Here is an 18,583-nt window from a genome sequence, read left to right on the forward strand (position 1 = left end):
TGCTCCAGTGTTCTATTACCCTCAGGATAAAAAACTTGTTCCTAACATCCAATCTAAATTTGCTCTTCTCTAATTTCAAACCACTGCTCCTCATCCTGTCACTGAAGGCCCTTGTGAGCAGTCCCTTTGCAGCCTTCTTGTAGGCCTCCTTCAGTTCCTGCAAGGCTGCTATTAAGTCTCCCTAGAGATGTGTGCACACATGGCACCTGAAAGGGCCACCAGCATCCTCATAATAAATACAATTGGAATTATCATCCTGCTTCAGTCTGCTGGGTCACAGTTCTTTTCTTTCTAAAGATTCAGCACTCCTGTGCTCAAAAAAAAAATTGTCTGATGAGCATTATGAAGCCTGAAAGACAAAGCATAGCTGCAGTTTATGTAACAAAGAGTCAACAACTGTCTTATTACAACAGGATCAGCTGTCATTAATCATGCTATTACCATTTTTCTAGCATTCACCTGTATATACTATAAACTCTGAAAATCCTTCTCATTTATTTAAACAATCAAATACAATGAGGCCCCTGCTGGAAGCAAGTAAGTGCAATGAAGGCAATAATAATTAACAGTAATGGAGTACTGGTAGAAAACTGTTCTCATCAACTTTTATTGCACAGTAGTTAATGCTAGGAGATTTTCATGAAATGTTCATCTTTAGTCTACTGCAAAATATGAGTTATAATACCAGTCTGGAAACAACGAAGAGCAGGCAAGAAAACAGTACATCTACAACTTGCATCGCCTTCAAAAGGTATTTCTTAACCGACAGATCAATTATGTTACAATAATTTATTAAATAAGACTGTACCCTAAGTACTATATTTACTTTGAAACTTATACTTCAACATCACAGTTAGGTATTTCTGCCTAACTCTACATTAAAATGGATTCACAGGTCTTTTTATGTGAACTGGTAGGAAAGAATATATTTATATATTCAAGCTGTAGTTAGCTGCTCTTTTAGACCCTTGAAAACTTGACTGGATAATATCGATCTGTAGCAGACAGGCTGTCAAAACCCAGTGGGCGAGACTTGAACCCAGGAAGAAAATGTGGCAATCATGAAAACAGCCTACACAGTAATAATAAAAATAATAATAACAGCTTTCTATGACAGAAGATGAGGTTGTGATACAACTATAAATGCATTTATAGATTTAGTTCCAACATTTTTGTAATAGATCAGGAGATTCTGAAAGCAAGAGCAAACAGGGATTTGACTTGAAACCACACCACAAACTGTCTAGTCATATAAAACATTATGCACTAGATTCAGCTTTATGGTTCAGTGTCTTACATCCATGTCTACCAGAAAACACAACTGTCACTAAAATTCTCGAGATAAGCATCTCTGTCACCTTGATGTTGTTTATCAAACGGCACTAGAAGTTTACAAAAGAGATATCAGAAAGAGAGACAGCAGTAGGTATCTGGACAGAGGCAATTTTCAGGATGGTGACACACCACAGCCATTAGTTTGGCCATCACATTTAGTGGAAGGAAGAATGCACAGTTTTGAAGACATATTGCTGTTCTGACAATTTTTCTGTGATTTCTTTTAGTGCTTGGTGAGGAAGACCTCAGATGTCCACTGTAAAGGTAGAAGAAAGAATCCTGCCAACCACTTTCATAATGAGCATAGATGAATTTGAGCACCTGAAGCACTCTTGAAAAAAAAACAGTCAATTCTGCCTCAGCTTACAGACTGAAACCTGCTGGACATGACCAGCAAAAGAGAGGTTTCTCTTCATACAATTCTTGCAAGCCTTTCTGCATGTTCTTAGTTCCAAGTCACTGTGATTTAACTTTATTCTATTTGTCCTTACACCCACATTATTGTTCAGCCATTTTAGCACCCTGCGGCTGATTCAAAGTCTTTTGTATTTGTATTTACATATTTGCTCTCAGCCTCCAATATGATATACTTACTGTCCATACAGCTTTGAAAGATCTTGCTCACAACTGATCATTCTAGTATATTTCTCTTATTTACTTAAATTCTGCTGTTTCAAATCAAGTATTAGCTATCAGATACTCTTACTTTCACTGCTTCTGCAAAAGCTTTAAATTTGCGTGCACTAAAGAGCAGCTTTCCTGGTCAAAAGGAACACTTTGAACTGCCTTCATTGTGCCATTCAGGAATAAGTGAAGAGTCTCCTCTTATTTTACTCCTAAAAAAAACCTGGGAGGACAAGCAACAAAGTAGCTGAACTATCAAAAAAAACGCAGACTGCAAGTCATGAAATACACAAGCCAAGAGTTCTTGTGCTCCTTAAAGGAAAAAATAGTTGGAGGGAGGAATGCTTGATACATCCTCAGGACTGACTTATGATGCAGTTTTCCACATAAGCATTATTTGATGCATCAGACATACATAATTGGGAGACTATATTCACCTAAGAAAGTTCTTTGTAAGTGAACTTGGTTTATTTATGGCTTCTGAAGAGAAGGTGGAAAAAACACAGAAATCTATCTGGATTGTAACCAAAAGGAGAAAATTATAATAATAATAATAACCACAAATTCCATTTCACCCAACAGATAACATTGTATCTGTATCTTACTCTGAAGTGCTGACAACCACTGGTGTGACATTTTTGCAGTGGTTGTGAAGTGTTGCACTTCCTTTACATGCTGAAGCTGGCTGTGTTCTCTCTTCCGTTTTATTTGATGTTTCGAAATAAGTGTTCCTGGAACTCAGTCATATTGTAGTGCTTCTTCATCAAAGACCTGCCACACTTTTACGACTTGTTAAAGAAATGTACGTTAAAGGAAGCCAGTGAAAGTCACTGGTGAACGAGCAGTTCAGTTGCAGCTCATTTATCACTGGAGCCAATCATCCTGTGATTTAGAAGTTTAAAACAGGAGCACTGTTGCTGATTTCTGCTATGAAGGGGACTCGCTGAAATCTGAGTTTGGGGTAAAATGCAATGAGGCCGATTTAAAAGTTATTAAATAATTCATTAATAGACACAAAATAATTCCCCCAAACCTGTTTACAACTCTCCACACAAGTTCTTTGGTGCTGTTAGCAGAACTGTCTCACAGAATGTCTCTGTACAATGGAATTTTGACAGGGTTCAGGAAACGTCTTTATTAGAGAGAGTCTGGGGGCTTAATTCACTGCTTGTGAGGTCGATTAAAATCCTTTAGCAGCTTGAACAAAGAGTTAAGAATACTCACCAGTCCTAGCGTCTGTGGCCCAAAACGTCGGCAGGAAAATGTCCAACAGAAGTCCTGTGGCGAATTCCACCTGGGCTGCAAAGTGGAATCAGCTGCTGGCTGAGGCGGCTGAGGCGGCTGAGGCTGCTGAGGCGAGGGGCGGGCGAGCGGCAGGCGAGCGAGGAAGGAACGAGCAGGCAAGCTCCTTACGCACCTGCTCACCCCCATGTATAGGGCAATGGCCCAGGCTAATGGTCTCGCTGGCCACACAAGCACCCAATCACCTCTGGCAACCACCCAAGTGGACCCCAAAATGGCAGACCCCACAGGCTGTTGTCTGCCAAAACTGGGGGGCGCACAGGCCTGGCACGCGGCAGGGGCGTGGGCCTTGTGAAACCCCCCTCAGGCAACCGGATCAAACCGGACCAGGCTGCCTGGTTTCTCTGCCCTGTTTTCCCGCCTCTGGCTGCAATGCAGACAGGCAGGTAAATAAGACAGGACAGGCTCAAGCCCATTTGATGCCCTTTAGGACTATTCACCACATTTCCTGATCCTTATGTTTGATTTTAAACACTAATTCTATACAGAGGACTCCAATTTTGGCATGGGGAGCGTGGTCACAGGGGAGCAAAATCTCCGTTTGTGACGGTAGCCACATGCTGCATACAAAGTCCGACTGTGGTTCTTGCTCCTGTCTGGTGTATCTCTCCTCATCTGATGTCAATTCATTAAAAAAAACCACTACTCTCAGTTCTGCCTCTGCTTCAGTGTTTTAGACAGTGTGATTTAACTTCAAGTTTTTGATGAGAATTAAACCAGGTAGGTAATTACTCCAAAAGAACAGTGCTGTACCGTAATGCTTTTTGCTGTAGCTTAAGCTTCAGAATACAGTGACATCTAACCCTGAAGAACCTAAGGCATTTTTAAAAGGTCTTCTGGTATTTAACTAAAACATAAATCTACCAAGATGGTATGAAACAAGAACTTGGCCAGACTGAACTATTTTTCACTATGGCTCTAATTACGAGCTTTATTCAGCAGAGAGATTTTATCATATGAATAATTCCATCTTTTTCACTGAAGCATGATAAAAATAGGCCTTTAAATGAACATATGCTTTAAGAGCCTGAAATAAAGTCAATAGGAACCACTTCCATGGATTTCAATGGACAGAGAGTATAAAAGGATTAAATAAACAAACAAGCCTTGAGCTCTGTGGTAAAGGGTTGGACTTGATGATCTGTGAGGTCTCTTCCAACCCTGATAATACTGTGATATTATGGTGCATATGCACTGATATATTCAATATTCAATACTGTGAAAACAATGAGACTGCTGCTGTATGAGGTGTGGCTGGATCTGACTGAATGCTGTTATAATTCTTTACTCAGAGGCTTTTTACCTCTGTAGGTAAACCTTCATGTAGGTAAACACCTGTGTTTTCACAGAATCACAAATGTTAGGGTTTGGAAGACACCTTGAAAGATCATCTGGCCCAACCCCCCTGCCAGAGCAGGGTCACCTATACCATATCACACAGGAATGCATCCGGATGGATTTTGAATATCTCCAGATTAGTAGACTCCAGAACCCCCTTGGGCAGCCTGTTCCTTAATATATAACTAAAGTGGGGGAAAAATTAATTAGCTTGCTGCTAAAAACATCCCAAATCACCCAAGATCCACAGGAAGTTGTGAGAAATATATGTTTGATCCGATCAATTCGTGGCAAGTGGCCACAGACAGGGAGGAAAGGGGGTTTTGAATGGAGCTGCACTCTTCCTTGCACAACCATCACAAAAGCATACACTTGGCTTAAGATAACAGCAATAAATAATTAGACACTAGAAAGATTGGTGGAGGAGGGAGGCAGGTGGAAGAGACAGTCTTTGCACATGAGCAAACAGAGGACTAGTTTGGAGTTCATGGAAAGGACATTTGAGGAAGACCCCTTACTTCATCACTGAAGGCCACCAGAAGGACCACCGGATAAAAAGAGACATGTGTGGAAGAGACACCTCCCATTCTTGGAACTGATAAGGAAAACCCAACCCTTTCTTAGAATTAGTAATGAATATGTAATAGAATAGGATATAAAAAGAGAAAACTGAAAACAGAAGGTGTGCGTTAGGGCAGAGCAGAGCCTCCCCACGCACCCAGGCCTGTACATTGCTTGATTCCTGCACCTCTATTAAAAGCCTTAACTTGCATGAGCGCCAGTTTATGCCTGTCCTTTATGACAAAGTTAACTGAAAACTGAATTTCTGTATGAATTCCTTACATTTCCTAAAGCAAATGCTAATCACATGTCAATGCTTTTTCAGGCAGATTTCTCTCATAGACACTTGTGCATAATTCGTTTGTAAGCAATCTGTCTTAAAAGGCAAAGAGCAAAGAAACCTGAGTGCTTTCATATTCAAAGGCAATTCTACAAAACGCCTGATTTTGACTAGGCCATTCTTTACAAGGAGAAAGCAACTTAAGAATCTAAGTGGCGTGTTATTATTCAAAGAGAAACCCTTCTTTGAGATACAAATCCACAGAACATAAGCTTGTTCAGAGATAACACAAAACACGGATACCACTTGCTGCATAACTGCCAGGGCTGTAATAGGCATGAAAACTGAGCATTTAAGGCTGCTTAGTCTATTAAAGACCACTTCAGGCCTGAAGTTTACAATCACCTGAGTATGCTGAGTTGTAGAGCCAGCTATCTCAAGTCATGGAGCAGAGAGACACACAATTTTCACATCGCTGTTAAAGTCTGCTTTAGTTAAAGCCTATGTAAACACAGAAAAGATTAGAACTTCATTATCTGCCTTGCTGCTACTTCTCTCATAACGTCCATAGCAAATAATCAACTTGAGCATCAATCACAGTAACTAGATGTTCAGCATCATGAGGTCAATGGCAGCTTTTTTCCAACTATATCTTCTGATGCTTTTAAACACAGAAATGAGGCAATTTTAAGCGCTCATCGTCTGGCAGGCCTAATAAGCAGTGCCCTGGACTTCTCAGTAAAGCCAAGTGAGGATGCTACTAGCTTACAGATTACAAAATGCATACTGAAAGATACTTTCAGCTCAGCCACTGATACACTACTTTGTTGCTTCATCTTCTGCAGAAGAATCGGATCTATAGTCAAAAGATCTTCTGTGACTTGGAGGACATGCACTGACTTATTAGTATTTATACCTTATTGTTATGTCTAAATAATCAGTCTCATGTAATATACATTTCACATTGCAATGAGTACCACTGCAGATCTATAAAATACAATAGCAATAATTAGCTCTCACCCAAAGCTTTTCTCAAACTGTTTTGTAAAGAAAGCAGATACTCTTCTCTTATTTTCCCAGGAGAACTTGAATAGAATGGGGAATTACTCAGTCATTGCCACCTCCAGGCCAATAGCAAAGACAGAGACAGAAAACAAAACAAAAAAAATCTTTGAAGCAATCTTTAACTCAAGAGGACTCACACTTGAAAGCACAGCTGAGTACATATATAGGGTAACCAGCAGTGCAGACAACGGGATAATCTTTGCTGCCTGCCATACAACTCTCAACGCAGGTCAGCATTTCACTACACTAAGTCAGTATCCACTGAGAGCAGTTGTTACTGTAACTTACTGCTGTGAAGAAAATGAAATACAGCATCAAATAAAAGTCTGCCATTACGCAGCTAACACAAGAAGAGAGGCATACATGGAAAACAAAATAGACAGTCTCAATTACCAAAAGCTGGATCATTTCACATTTGAATCTGCTTTTGTTCTTATAAAGTTCTGTCTTAATCTTATAATCATTTCTCACACCTCTTTATAAAAGCTGGAAAGTCTAACTTCTACTTTTGCCAGTCTGACTTGCTAAGTAATGGAAAAAGTATCTTCTATCAACCCAAGAGAAGGTTAACAAGAAGCAAATCTAAACCACCTTGCTTGTTCACTCAAACATCCATCTAGGGCAATAATTAGTATGAATCCTTCATGTTTCCTGAGAGTAATTAAAATTTTCAAATCGTTACCCAAAGAAACAAAATCAATAGTTGTAGAGATCTCTTTGTACAGCTTACAGATACCAGGCAACTGAAAACTAAGAGTAGGCTAATTGTGGAAGCAATGAGCTCACTGCTGGAGAACAAAGCAGTCTGCAGGTTATGCAAACTAGAAAAATTTAAATGCATTAATTCTGCTTAATCTGAATCTTACTCTGTGCGGCATTACAAGAATTAAATAATTGCTTCATTACTCTTTCTAACAAGGGCCTAAAAATTAGGGATGTTTTCTTGAACTAATCCCTGTAAATTCTAGAAATGTATACTTCAAATGTTATGGAGCCAGGGCTACAGAAAGAATCTGAGCTGACTGGAGTGCTGCTGCACGTGACAAACCACGACACAAATTAAAGATCTTAAACCTATCACTTGCAGAATGAATGAATCTCTGCAAGTTTTTTCACTGCCTTTGGAATGGTATACAGCACATGACCTCATGAGCAGGGCCACCCCTTGAAAGTCCTGATCGTCATTAAACAAGCAGTAGGGAAAAGCACTTTCTGTTACTGTTTCATTTCATGGATTTGGGGATAGATAAATCTTACTTAAGTCCTCTAAAGTGACAGGTTAGAGTGTTTTGGATAAACAGCTCTTTTCTTAGCTATGAAACCACAGACAAAAGACAGGTCAGAGCAAGCTATCATTTGTAATTTCTTCTTCTATTACATTAGGAATGTAATAGAATAAAGCACTCTCAGAATGATATTAATTCATTTTGCACATCTAAACAGTCCTTAGCTTTAGGGTTAAGATAATAAGAATGCCAGTAAATAAAAGTAAGCATTAACCTTCTGCCTGCAGTTAATATGTTGCTTTTTCAGTAGACCAAACACAGCTGCATGTTTTGAAGTTCATCTTTTCCTCTTATTTTCTAAGGACATAAAACTTAACCTCAGAAGCTCTTTCCTTGTTGCCTGTATTCTCAGATGTCAGTGTTTCAGGGCTTCTACAGAGCAGTGGTGAATCTCTGTTGTGAAAATGTGAATGTATACCGAGATCTGCCTCTTCAAACAGAGCAAGGATGGGCATGCTTCCCAGAGCACAGCAAAGGACGACTGCCACGGGCCTTGCAATCTCTTTCCTTCCCAGTGGCAGTTTCACAGAGGAGGTTTATTAGCCGTTATCGGGCAACTCTCCATGGGCCTGTAGCCTCCAGCCTGCAGGCAACAAACAGGACCACTGCACATAGCACTCACAGTCGTATGGTGGGAGGTAAATGTGCAGAGGTCTCTTACTAGTCTGTTGGGAAAAAGAGAACAATGTCATGAAGCTTTAAATCTGTTTAGCACTGACAGAGTTTAGGAATCAACAGTATCACTGAAATGTATCACCAACACAAAGGATGTCTGAGGACAGAAAAGTGAAGTACTTTGTGTCTTAGAGCAATTTCCTGGAAATATTAACACAGCAGGTCAAAAGATGACAAGATGCAAGTACCAGAAACATACAGCCCAAGACTGAGGTGTCTGCCACTCATGAATTAGCTACCACAACAGCTAATGAATCCAAATTTTGACAAGACTTACAAGTCAATCTTCTGAATAGTCCAAACTATGATGATTGCTGCACATGAACTAATGTTGAGACTTTGCATAGCAGGTATTTTTTGGTCACTAATAACTTGAGGATTCAAGATATATGTGCAAAAAAGCTGAGCAGTGAAAAAATCCATTAACTCTATTGTCAAGTCAATAGCTGCCCTAACTGAAAACATTTCATCAGGTGGAGTTTTCTGCACAAAGACAACTCCTCTCCCACTACAGATCACCTGGCATGCTGAGGTCAAAACTGGGGTTTACAGCTCCAGTGCACTGGGTCCTACTAAACGTCAGAAGGGGCCATGTTGATTTAGAAACGGAGCCAGAAGACTGTCATGTCTTAACTTCCCTGTGAAGAAGCTGAATACCGAAGCTATATAACTTGCTGTCATATCCAGACTGTGGAAGAAACACACACAGCAGCTTCACAGGCCTCACGGCAGGGGTATCTTTCCTCCTACCTGCTTCTCTAGCTTCAGTATTCCACAAAGGAGCTTTCCCACACAGGAGCGCAACCAGAGGTAATATGGCAACATTTAATGCATTTACAGAATCACAGAATGTTAGGGGTTGGAAGAGACTTCCAAAGATCATCAAGTCCAACTCCCTTGCCAAAGCAGGATTACCTCGGGCAGGCTGCACAGGAACACATCCAGGCAGGCTTTGAAAGTCTCCAGAGGAGAAGACTCCACAACCTCTCTGGGCAGCCTGTTCCAGTGCTCCATCACTCTCAAGGTAAAGAAGTGTCTCCTTGTGTGGAGGTGTAATCTCCTGTGTTCTAGCTGGCACCCATTGTTCCTTGTCCTATCACTGGGCACCACTAAAAAGAGGCTGGCACCTTCATCTTGACCACCACCCTTCGGATAAGATCCCCTCTCAGCCTTCTCTTCTGACTAAAACAGCACCAGGTCTCTCAGTCTTTTTTCACAGGAGAGATGTTTGAGCACCCCAGTTAATCATTGCAGTTCTCTGTTGGACTCTCTCCAGCAGATGCCTTTTTCTCTTGGAGAGCCCAAAACTGGACACAGTATTCCAAGAGTGGTGTTCCCAGGGCATACAGAGAGGGAGGAGAACCTCCCTAAATCTGCCCTTGGCCCTCACCGCCACAAGAGCACATTGCTGTCCCACGGATAACTTGCCATCTACTAGGACCCCAAAGTCTTTGTCCATGGAGCTGCCTTCCAGTAAGAAACTTATCATTTAGCCATGATACACACTCTGGACTAAAAGGCTGTTGGGATTATGCAGTTCACAAAGTGTACTTTTCAGTTACGAGACGTTTATGTCTAGGCAAGCTTTTGCTACTAACTCAGCAGGACAATTCTAGAACACAGCATCTCATATAATATGAAAAGCACAGTGTTGATGCTCTTCATACCATTCTATTTTTATAAGACATCCAGATGAAATATTGTTTCTTGCCATTACAGGAACACAATTGTTTGTTAAATATAGAGAAATACCTCTGGACAAGATTTTGACTGGCTCTAGCATAAAAAGAGAGAGGGGGGGGGGAAAAAAAAATTTAGAATCAATTACTTCAGAAGGAAAAGTTATACAAACAAAATGCAAAATAAAAGCACCTTCAAGCTGTTCAGATCACCAGGACACAGAGGGCCTTATTTAGTACTGATACATACCTAGTGGGAAATTACTGGTGTGCGTGTATCAAGTAGATTTGCTTGAAGTAAGTAATTATTAAGAGCAGGAAATATTTGTGTGGTTTACTTACAATGTCAGATGGGACAAGTATTTTAAAAAATATTTTTTCAGTTCCTTTCTTATTGTTCCTACAATATTGCTCATACTTAACATTACAATTGTGTTAGACTTTACTATAATACAGTACCTTTATTACAGCCAAATTCCTTTTAATTCTCTCAACCTTTAGACCACAAATCTTACAGTGCCATGTGTGGGCTATTTCTGTTATTTGTTCTATTTCTAACATGGCTTTCATTTTCCTCCACGGAATATTTTCAAATCAGGTGAAGGAAAAAACCCCACATTTTACAACTTTGTGCTGGACCATCACAAAACTGAAATTTGTTTTCCTTTTATTTTACAAATTATTTGTGTAGTGTCTGAGATTGACGTCCAAATAGGCTTGGGTGAATGGTATAGTCATAGGTCTTGGAAAAATCATTTCCTTTTCAATGGCTTAAAAGCTGCACAGAATGTAAACCAGAAGTGGAATAAATACTGTCTGGGCATCTAGCAGCACATTCAGAACTGCAAATTCATCCTTCTAAAACAGCCTCACCTACTTCCTAGCTAATTGATGAGATCCTACAATTTACTGTTTGTATTATGTTGACAACACAGCATTTGACAGCTGGTGAGGTGCAGGGAGGAAGTATACATGTAGAAATTTCTGCTTCTGATCTGAATTCTACTCCCATCTCTTAGATCTTTAACAGCAAAAATTAACAGATTAAAAGTACTGATCTATTTTCTATTTATTTTTAATTATTTTTACACCAGACTGTATCAAATGTTTTCTACTTTAAATTTCAAGTCATCTGTCTTTAATATCTGGGTCTAATGATTCATCAACACTAAGCAACACAACAAGGAAAAAGTCACACATTGCAATACAGAAAAATCCTCTTTCTTACTTCAAACAATTTGATATTTGGTAGGTCCTGTATTGATACCTACATCTGAATGAGTTGCCTTGAACTCTTACTGTGTCAGTGGAGACAGAATCAATACAGGCAGTGAAATGAAATTCAGCCTATATTTGGCGTTTCTGTTTCAGTCAGACTGTAGACTCCACTGACTCAGTTTACCAGCACTCTGATGGAGATGTAGATGCCTAATTTAGGTGTAGAACACGACATTGGAGATACTGAAAATTAAGGGTCATGAGTTACACTCTCATTGTCCAAAAAGCAAAGATTCCTTTTTATTTAGATGCATTTGATGATGCCATTTAAATAATTTCAATGTGTAACTGTAGAGGAAAGGCTTCAGCATTCTCTGTATTTCCTTCTTGCAAAGAAACATAAAAGGTAAGTTCTGTGACTCACACAAGCACAGAATGGTAGGGTTGGAAGAGACCTCTAAGAGGTTCAACTAGAGCACCAGGCATCTGTCCCGGGTTAGGGCAGAACCCTCCCCCGGGGAGAAACAAACTCACCACAACACAGATTTTTTTTGAAAGTCAGGGAAAGATGAAATTGTATTTCTTATAGTATAAATATAACAATGTAAAGAGAGATAATAACTAGAGAAGGAAGGAAAAAAATACAATAACCTTAAGGGAGATGGGGGAGGGGTCAAGCGGCGGCGAAGCAGCAGAAGCAGCAGCAGCCAGGGAAGATAGGCAGACGCAGCTGAAGCAGCTGAAGCCAGCAGAAGAAGGGCAGAACAAGCTGTGCTTCTAGACATTAAGCTCTTGATGCTCCAATGAAATTATATTAATTTATCTATTGTTGCCATTATATGGCCTGTCCCTGGAGCGTTCATCTTTCCCCTATGTCTGAGCTAGAAAATCAGCTCAAACAGCCACAGCATCCAAGCAGGTTTTCAATTACTTCAAAGATGGAGACTCCACTGCCTCCCTGGGCAGCCTATTCCAGTGTCCTACCACCTTCAAAGTAAAGAAGTTCCTCCTCATGTTTAGATGGAACTTTTTATTTTGCACTTCCTAGCTTGTACTCGTTACCTCTTTTCCTATCACTAGACACCACTGAAAACACAAAAAAAGACTAGCCCCATTTTCCAGCCAGCCACCCTTCACCTTAGAAGCATTGATAAGACCTCCTCTCAGTCTTCTCTTCTCCAAGCTAAGAAACTCCAAGTCTCCAAGCCAAGCAAACTTTTTATATCTTCCCTGGACACTGAATTGCGTAGCTGTTGTGGAGGCAGGGAATTAACACGGCCGAGTCAGGGATTTATAGAAAAATAGAGTTATTTTATTGTCCCAAAAACCCGCCCCCAAAACTATATACAGAAATTAATTCAGTTTTAATTAGCAGATTCGGTCAGATTGAGAAGATCTATAAGGACACCACAGGTAATTTTGACTATTTTGGAAGTCAGAAGTTGGAAAAGGCTAAGCTATTAAATATAGCATCCCCCACTATTAACCAGGCTGAGCCATTAATGTTTACTCACAGGTGAGTCAGGCTGGCTGGCTGAGAGGAGGGCAGTCCAGATGCTTGTCCACTTGCTCTCTTTCAGAAGCCACCCAAGGATCGTTAAGGCCTATTGAGCCTGGTGGAAACCGCCCAAAGCAGAGACGGCCCTGTCCCTCAGGAGCTTGACTCTTCCTTGCAGAATCTATTCAGGCAGGGGGAGAGAACTCTAAGGTGGGAACCCCAAGGCAGGAAGTGCCCCAATATTTCTACTCTTCCTAGACAAAGAGCAGAGTTACCACTTCGTAGGCGTGAAGACCACAGCCAATCCCCAGCCTGATTCCAACACGGGCACTGCACGGAGCACCCCCTCATGCTGGAAGGGGCCCTTGCTCCCCCCTTTCACACCTGCAGGGCAGGGGGGTGAGGGGAACAGGTCTTTTCACGCCTTTTCCTCCCCCATTCCAACCACAGAGGGAGAGGAATTTTGGGGTATAGAGGACTCCAGGACAGTAGCTATGATCAAACCTGGTTGAAAATGAATAAAATATACAAAAAGTATTTCAAAGATTTGCTAGAAGCCAGTAAAGAGATAATGTTGCCTTCACTGAAAGCTGTGGGAACATCACTTCTACTTTAAATGGAAGCAGAAGTGAGTATGAAGCACTTCATCCAGACAGAGCAGAGCCCTTCAGCCACGCTGCGGATGCCCTGAGGATTTAGTAAAGAGCAAAAAACACCAGAAAGGAGAGGAATGAGGAAAAACAGTGTAAGAAACAACCCAGTGAGCACGTTGTGGGGTGAAGGTGGCTCTAGGAACTAGGGCAGAGACTTTTGGGTTATTTTATGTTGTTTTCCAAGACATATTTCTGCATAAAAAAAAACCCCAAACTTTCTCACATTTACAGATAAAACCTTCCCTGGTGGCTCTATATGCACTGGCAGATATACGATATTATATAACTTAGAAATAACTTCATGTAATTAAATTACAGGTACAATCTGTAATGCTAGCCAAGAAAGAATGTGGCAACTGAAAGCAAATACTATGTGAAAACAGCAAATAATGTTTATCAGATAAAAACTCAAAGATTAGTAAACAGGACAGAGGCTGATGCTTTTCTACAGCTCTTAAATTCTGCTCACAAAACTAATCCTAATTTTATTTTCTATCATAAATCCATTGGTTATAAAATCTCCCTTACTGCCTGCCTTTACTTTAGAGAAGCATTTTTTTAGCAAAAGCTTGTGTTATGCACTAGACTACATCTAAACTAGAAATTTCAGCAATATATACATATGAATCAGATATCTGAATTTCAAAATTTGCTCTTTATTTTGGGTGAAAAAAAAATCAGAAAAAACACAACAACAACAACAAAAATACTAGACTAGGTTTGGTCTGCTTAATTCAAAGAATGCTCATTCTCTTTTTGTTGTTACAGCTGCCTTCTCTGTAATTTATAGAATCATAGAATGGTTTAGGTTGGAAGAGACCTCAAAGATCATCTAGTTCCAACCCTTGCCACAGGCAGGGACACCTCCCACTAGAACAGGTCGCTCAAGGCTTCATCCAGCCTGGCCTTGAACACCACATCCACGACCTCTATGGGCAACCTGTTCCAGTGCCTCACCACCCTCACTGTAAAGAACTTCATCCTAACATCTAGTCTAAATCATCCCTCTGCCAGTTTGCACCCATTACCTCTCGTCCTGTCATTACAAGACCTTATAAATAGTCCCTCCCCAGCCTTCTTGTAGGCCCCCTTCAGATACTGGAAGGCCACTATAAGCTCTCCTCAAAGCCTTCTCTTCTACAGGCTGAAGAGCCCCAACTCTTGCAGCCTGTCCTCATAGCAGAGGTGCTGCAGCCCTCTGATCATCTTCATGTCTCTCCTCTGGACTCACTCCAACAGTTCAATGCCCTTCTTGTGTTGGGGGCTCCAGAACTGCACACAGTACTCCAGATGGGGTCTGACAAGAGTGGAGTAAAGGGGCAGAATCACCTCCCTTGCCCTGCTGGCCACATTTCGCTTGATCAAGCTTAGGACACAGTTGCTGTCTGGACTGCATGCACACCCTGCCAGCTCGTCTTGAGCTTTTCATCAGCCCAGACTCCCAGGTCCATTTCCTCAGGACTGCTCTCCAGCCATTCGCCACCCAGCCTGGATTTGTCCTTGGGACTGCTCCAACCCAGGTGCTGGACATTGTTTGAATTTCACAAGGTTGGCCTGGCCCACCTCTCCAGCCTGTCCAGATCTCTCTGGATAGCATCCCCTCCCTCTAGCATGTTGACTATGTCACACAGCTTGGCGTCATCTGCAAACTTGCTGAGAGTGCACTCTGTCCATATCACTGACAAAGATCACAGGACCACAGGATATTAGGAGTTGGAAGGGACCCAAGGAGATCATCAAGTCCAACCCCCCTGCCAGAGCAGGACAATGCTATCTAACACAGATCACAGAGGAACACATCCAGACAGGCCTTGAAAGTCTCCAGAGAAGGAGACTCCTCGACCTCTCTGGGAAACCTATTCCAGTGCTCTGTGACCCTTACAGTAAAGAAGTTCCTCTTTGTGTTGAGGTGGAACCTCTTTTGCTGCAAGATGTTAAACAGCACTGGTCCCAGCACTGATCCCTGAGGGATACCACTTGTCACGGGTCTCCAGGTGGACACTGTGTTATTGATCACCATTCTCTGTGTTCGACCACCCAGCCAATTCATTATCCAGCAGTGCTCCACCCATCGAGTCTGTGTTTTTCCAGTTTGGTGACCAGGGTGTCATGTGGGACAGTCTAATGCCTTACTCAAGTCCAGGCAGATGATGTCAGTTGCCCTTCCCTTGTCCACTGTTACTAGACATTACCCTGACTTGTATAGCTTGACAGAGCAGCTGTCCCACCTGGCTAGGTCCAAAGGATGAAGGAGAGAACTTGTATGGCTGTGTATATACATAATTATTGTTTTCATCTCCTCAGTTTCCACTACTACTTTTGTAGTTTTTTTCCAGCAGCACATACTAAAGAGCTTGGGCTTCAATACAGCTTAAAATGTGGAATGAAAATGTATGATAAAACTATGTCAACCTATTTACCCTGATCCTCAGAATCAGCCTCATACTACAATTTGATTTTTAAAGATAAAATTACTAGTTTAACATTTTTCTTGCCTGTCCTAATTTTGGATCTTTGGTTGTTTCAGATATTAGCCTTGGATCCCTAGCTGTCCTAGGGATCAGCTAATCTCAGAGAGAGTATCTCCAGTTGCATATTCAACAACAGGTGGGCAAAATCCATTTCCTCAGAGCTGAATTTAGGATGCTTGAAGACAGCTCTGTGCTCAGGGAGTGGCAGAAAAATGCACTAGCCAGTGATCAGTAGACACATTTCTGTTAGCATCCAGCAAGATACAACACACATTTCCCTTAAGATCTGAGCTAGTTCATTCTAAACCAGCATAAATAACATGTTTTTCTACACAATTAAGTTAATTTTGGTTGTTATTTAAAGCAAGAGCCCAGTGTACTCCACAAGTCACTCATGTACAGCCCCTCAACTGAACAATCTAGAGGAGGGTGTACATATTTATGCAGAGAGACTATAAAATGGGGAGAATTCTACCATGATAGCATGCACAGCCTTTGTTTGCAATACATTTTACATTGTTGGATTTCAAATAAACTATCACTTCAGCACTCACAGGAATACAACAAAATGGCACATTACAGAGAAACACTATCTCACAACAACAGCTGTATGCATGCTTCAGCTATGAATGCATCTGGCATCCAGTCCCAGCAACGTTGCCTATTCTGTCATCCTCCACAGGGAATCAATGCCTGATTACATTTAGCATAGCCTCTCTTTCCCTACCTTCATTTCATCTACAGTGAAATCACAATTCTCTGTTTTCATTTCCTCCTCAAGCTTTCTTTGCCCATGAATTCCTCTTCTTACTAATTCCCTATTCAGAGTCTTTGCGTATCTTTTAAGAGCCAGAGCCTGCATTGGAGGTCTTTTATGCAGGTTTTTCTCCCCTCCAGAAGTGAACCTGCAGTCTTTCATCATAAAGTGAAGAAAAAAAAAAGTCGGACCCAGAAAAAGTTTCCTGTCACCCAAAATGCTTTTTGAGGACATGTGATGAACCCTGGCCCTTTAAAATCACTCCAGAAGCATCCTTGCCATTTTTTGTATGCCGCAAAGTGTCTCATATACACCTCCACATTAGAGATAAGTAATAAGTAGAATATCATGTTTTAGAAGTCCTGTATCCATGAAAGCCACTAAAGCTAGGTAACTCTGCAAAAAGCACCTTGAGTACCATCTGCCTCTCTTTATCCACAGTCCCAGCCCAAAGCAAAAAGCTGTGCCCTGCATCAAAGAACTTACACAGTGGTGAAAGGAATATGGCCAAGTCTTACAGTACTACTTTCATGTTGCTTGGGCAGAGGAGGGTGTGAGAGTGTCTGCTGCTTGTTCATTCCCTTTATGTGTAGGAGAAGATTCATAGTATGTGAAAGAAGAAAAGCAGCACTCATCCAGGTTAAGTGTGCACTTGAACCAACATTCTCACCTTTGAGATTTTAACACAGCTGACTGCTGTGTAAATAACATACTGATACTGCTGCAGTTATGTTGAAGGGTTTGTTGTTTACTGAAGAAAAATCATCACCACAACAGCAATGCTGAATATACCTTGAAGAAGAAACGGAATTTGTGAAGCTTCTGGAATGTCCTCGTGTCTCATCTATTAATCCACTATTCATACTCATTAGTATACTGAGAATTAGATTAATTATTTTCAGATTTTTTTTGCTTATAGCATATATTCAACATATTCCAGGACTGTTTCAGCATTAACTCTAATTTAGATATGTAGATTTTTTTAATGAAGCTCAAAGAACATTTCAAGATGAGAAAAAATTGGTTTTGAGAGAGATTTCTTACTGGTGACATAACCAGTAAAATATGGATTTACATTGCTCAATAATAGTAGCTAGAGCTGTGTTAATGACATTGCCCACAAGAGTACACTATAAAATGCAAATAGTAGCACATGAAAAATAGTTTGTGCAGTAGCCAATTAATTATAATACATATGAATAGACAATTAAAATGACATTGTATTTTTACTATCCTTTACCTCCTTTTTTTTCCCCTCTCAATTTTAAACAATAGGAAATCTAATGCCACGCAGTTTACATTTCTATATAGGACATATACTGCATTTATCATAGTGTGGGTACAGGAATAGACTGGTGTGAGGAAGCCTGTAACAGGAAGAAGAAACTCTCTTAATAAACAAATAAGGAAAACATCAGATGAACAGATGTCAAACCTTTAGCATGCCTTTGCTACTAAGATTCTTTTACCCTGTTCAGTTAGTCCAGAATATACTGAAAAATCAATTTAAAATACAACATATTTTTTATTACTCCCTGTTTCCTAGACTTCTGGTTCACTAGCAGAGACTTTCTCTCTAAGAGTACCCATCTCACAGGAACCATTCACAATGGTACAGCTTACAATGGTATAGTGGGAAAAAATAATCTTTGCCATAGTTTAGCAGAACAATATACTAAATACAAAAGCAACTTGTAAAATTACCCCATGTATAATGCTTGTGGTGTGTGCAAAGCTGTTTCAGATCCAAACAGGTATATAGACAAGTGTTTAGGATTTCATATAAACACAAGAACACCTGGAAGAATGAAAGCACAGCTCTTACCTGCTCATTAACCCAT

At 40.7% G+C, this 18,583-nt stretch overlaps 1 protein-coding gene across 14 annotated transcripts in view; it reads right to left on the reverse strand.

The window, feature by feature from the left end:
- The window catches only part of CTNNA3 (catenin alpha 3), a 452,565-nt gene that overhangs the window by 201,455 nt on the left and 232,527 nt on the right, over positions 1–18,583 (reverse strand). Inside the window, exon 1 of one of the 14 annotated variants that reach the window (XM_064145233.1) lies at positions 3,184–3,234. The exons of the other annotated variants lie outside the window; for them this stretch is intronic. The gene's annotated coding sequence lies outside the window, so the exon portion shown is untranslated. Of the gene's footprint in view, positions 1–3,183; positions 3,235–18,583 lie in introns of those variants that run through there. 14 annotated transcript variants of the gene reach the window in all.

The sequence above is a fragment of the Pogoniulus pusillus genome, chromosome 6, assembly GCF_015220805.1.
Source record: "Pogoniulus pusillus isolate bPogPus1 chromosome 6, bPogPus1.pri, whole genome shotgun sequence".
Taxonomy (NCBI): domain Eukaryota; kingdom Metazoa; phylum Chordata; class Aves; order Piciformes; family Lybiidae; genus Pogoniulus; species Pogoniulus pusillus.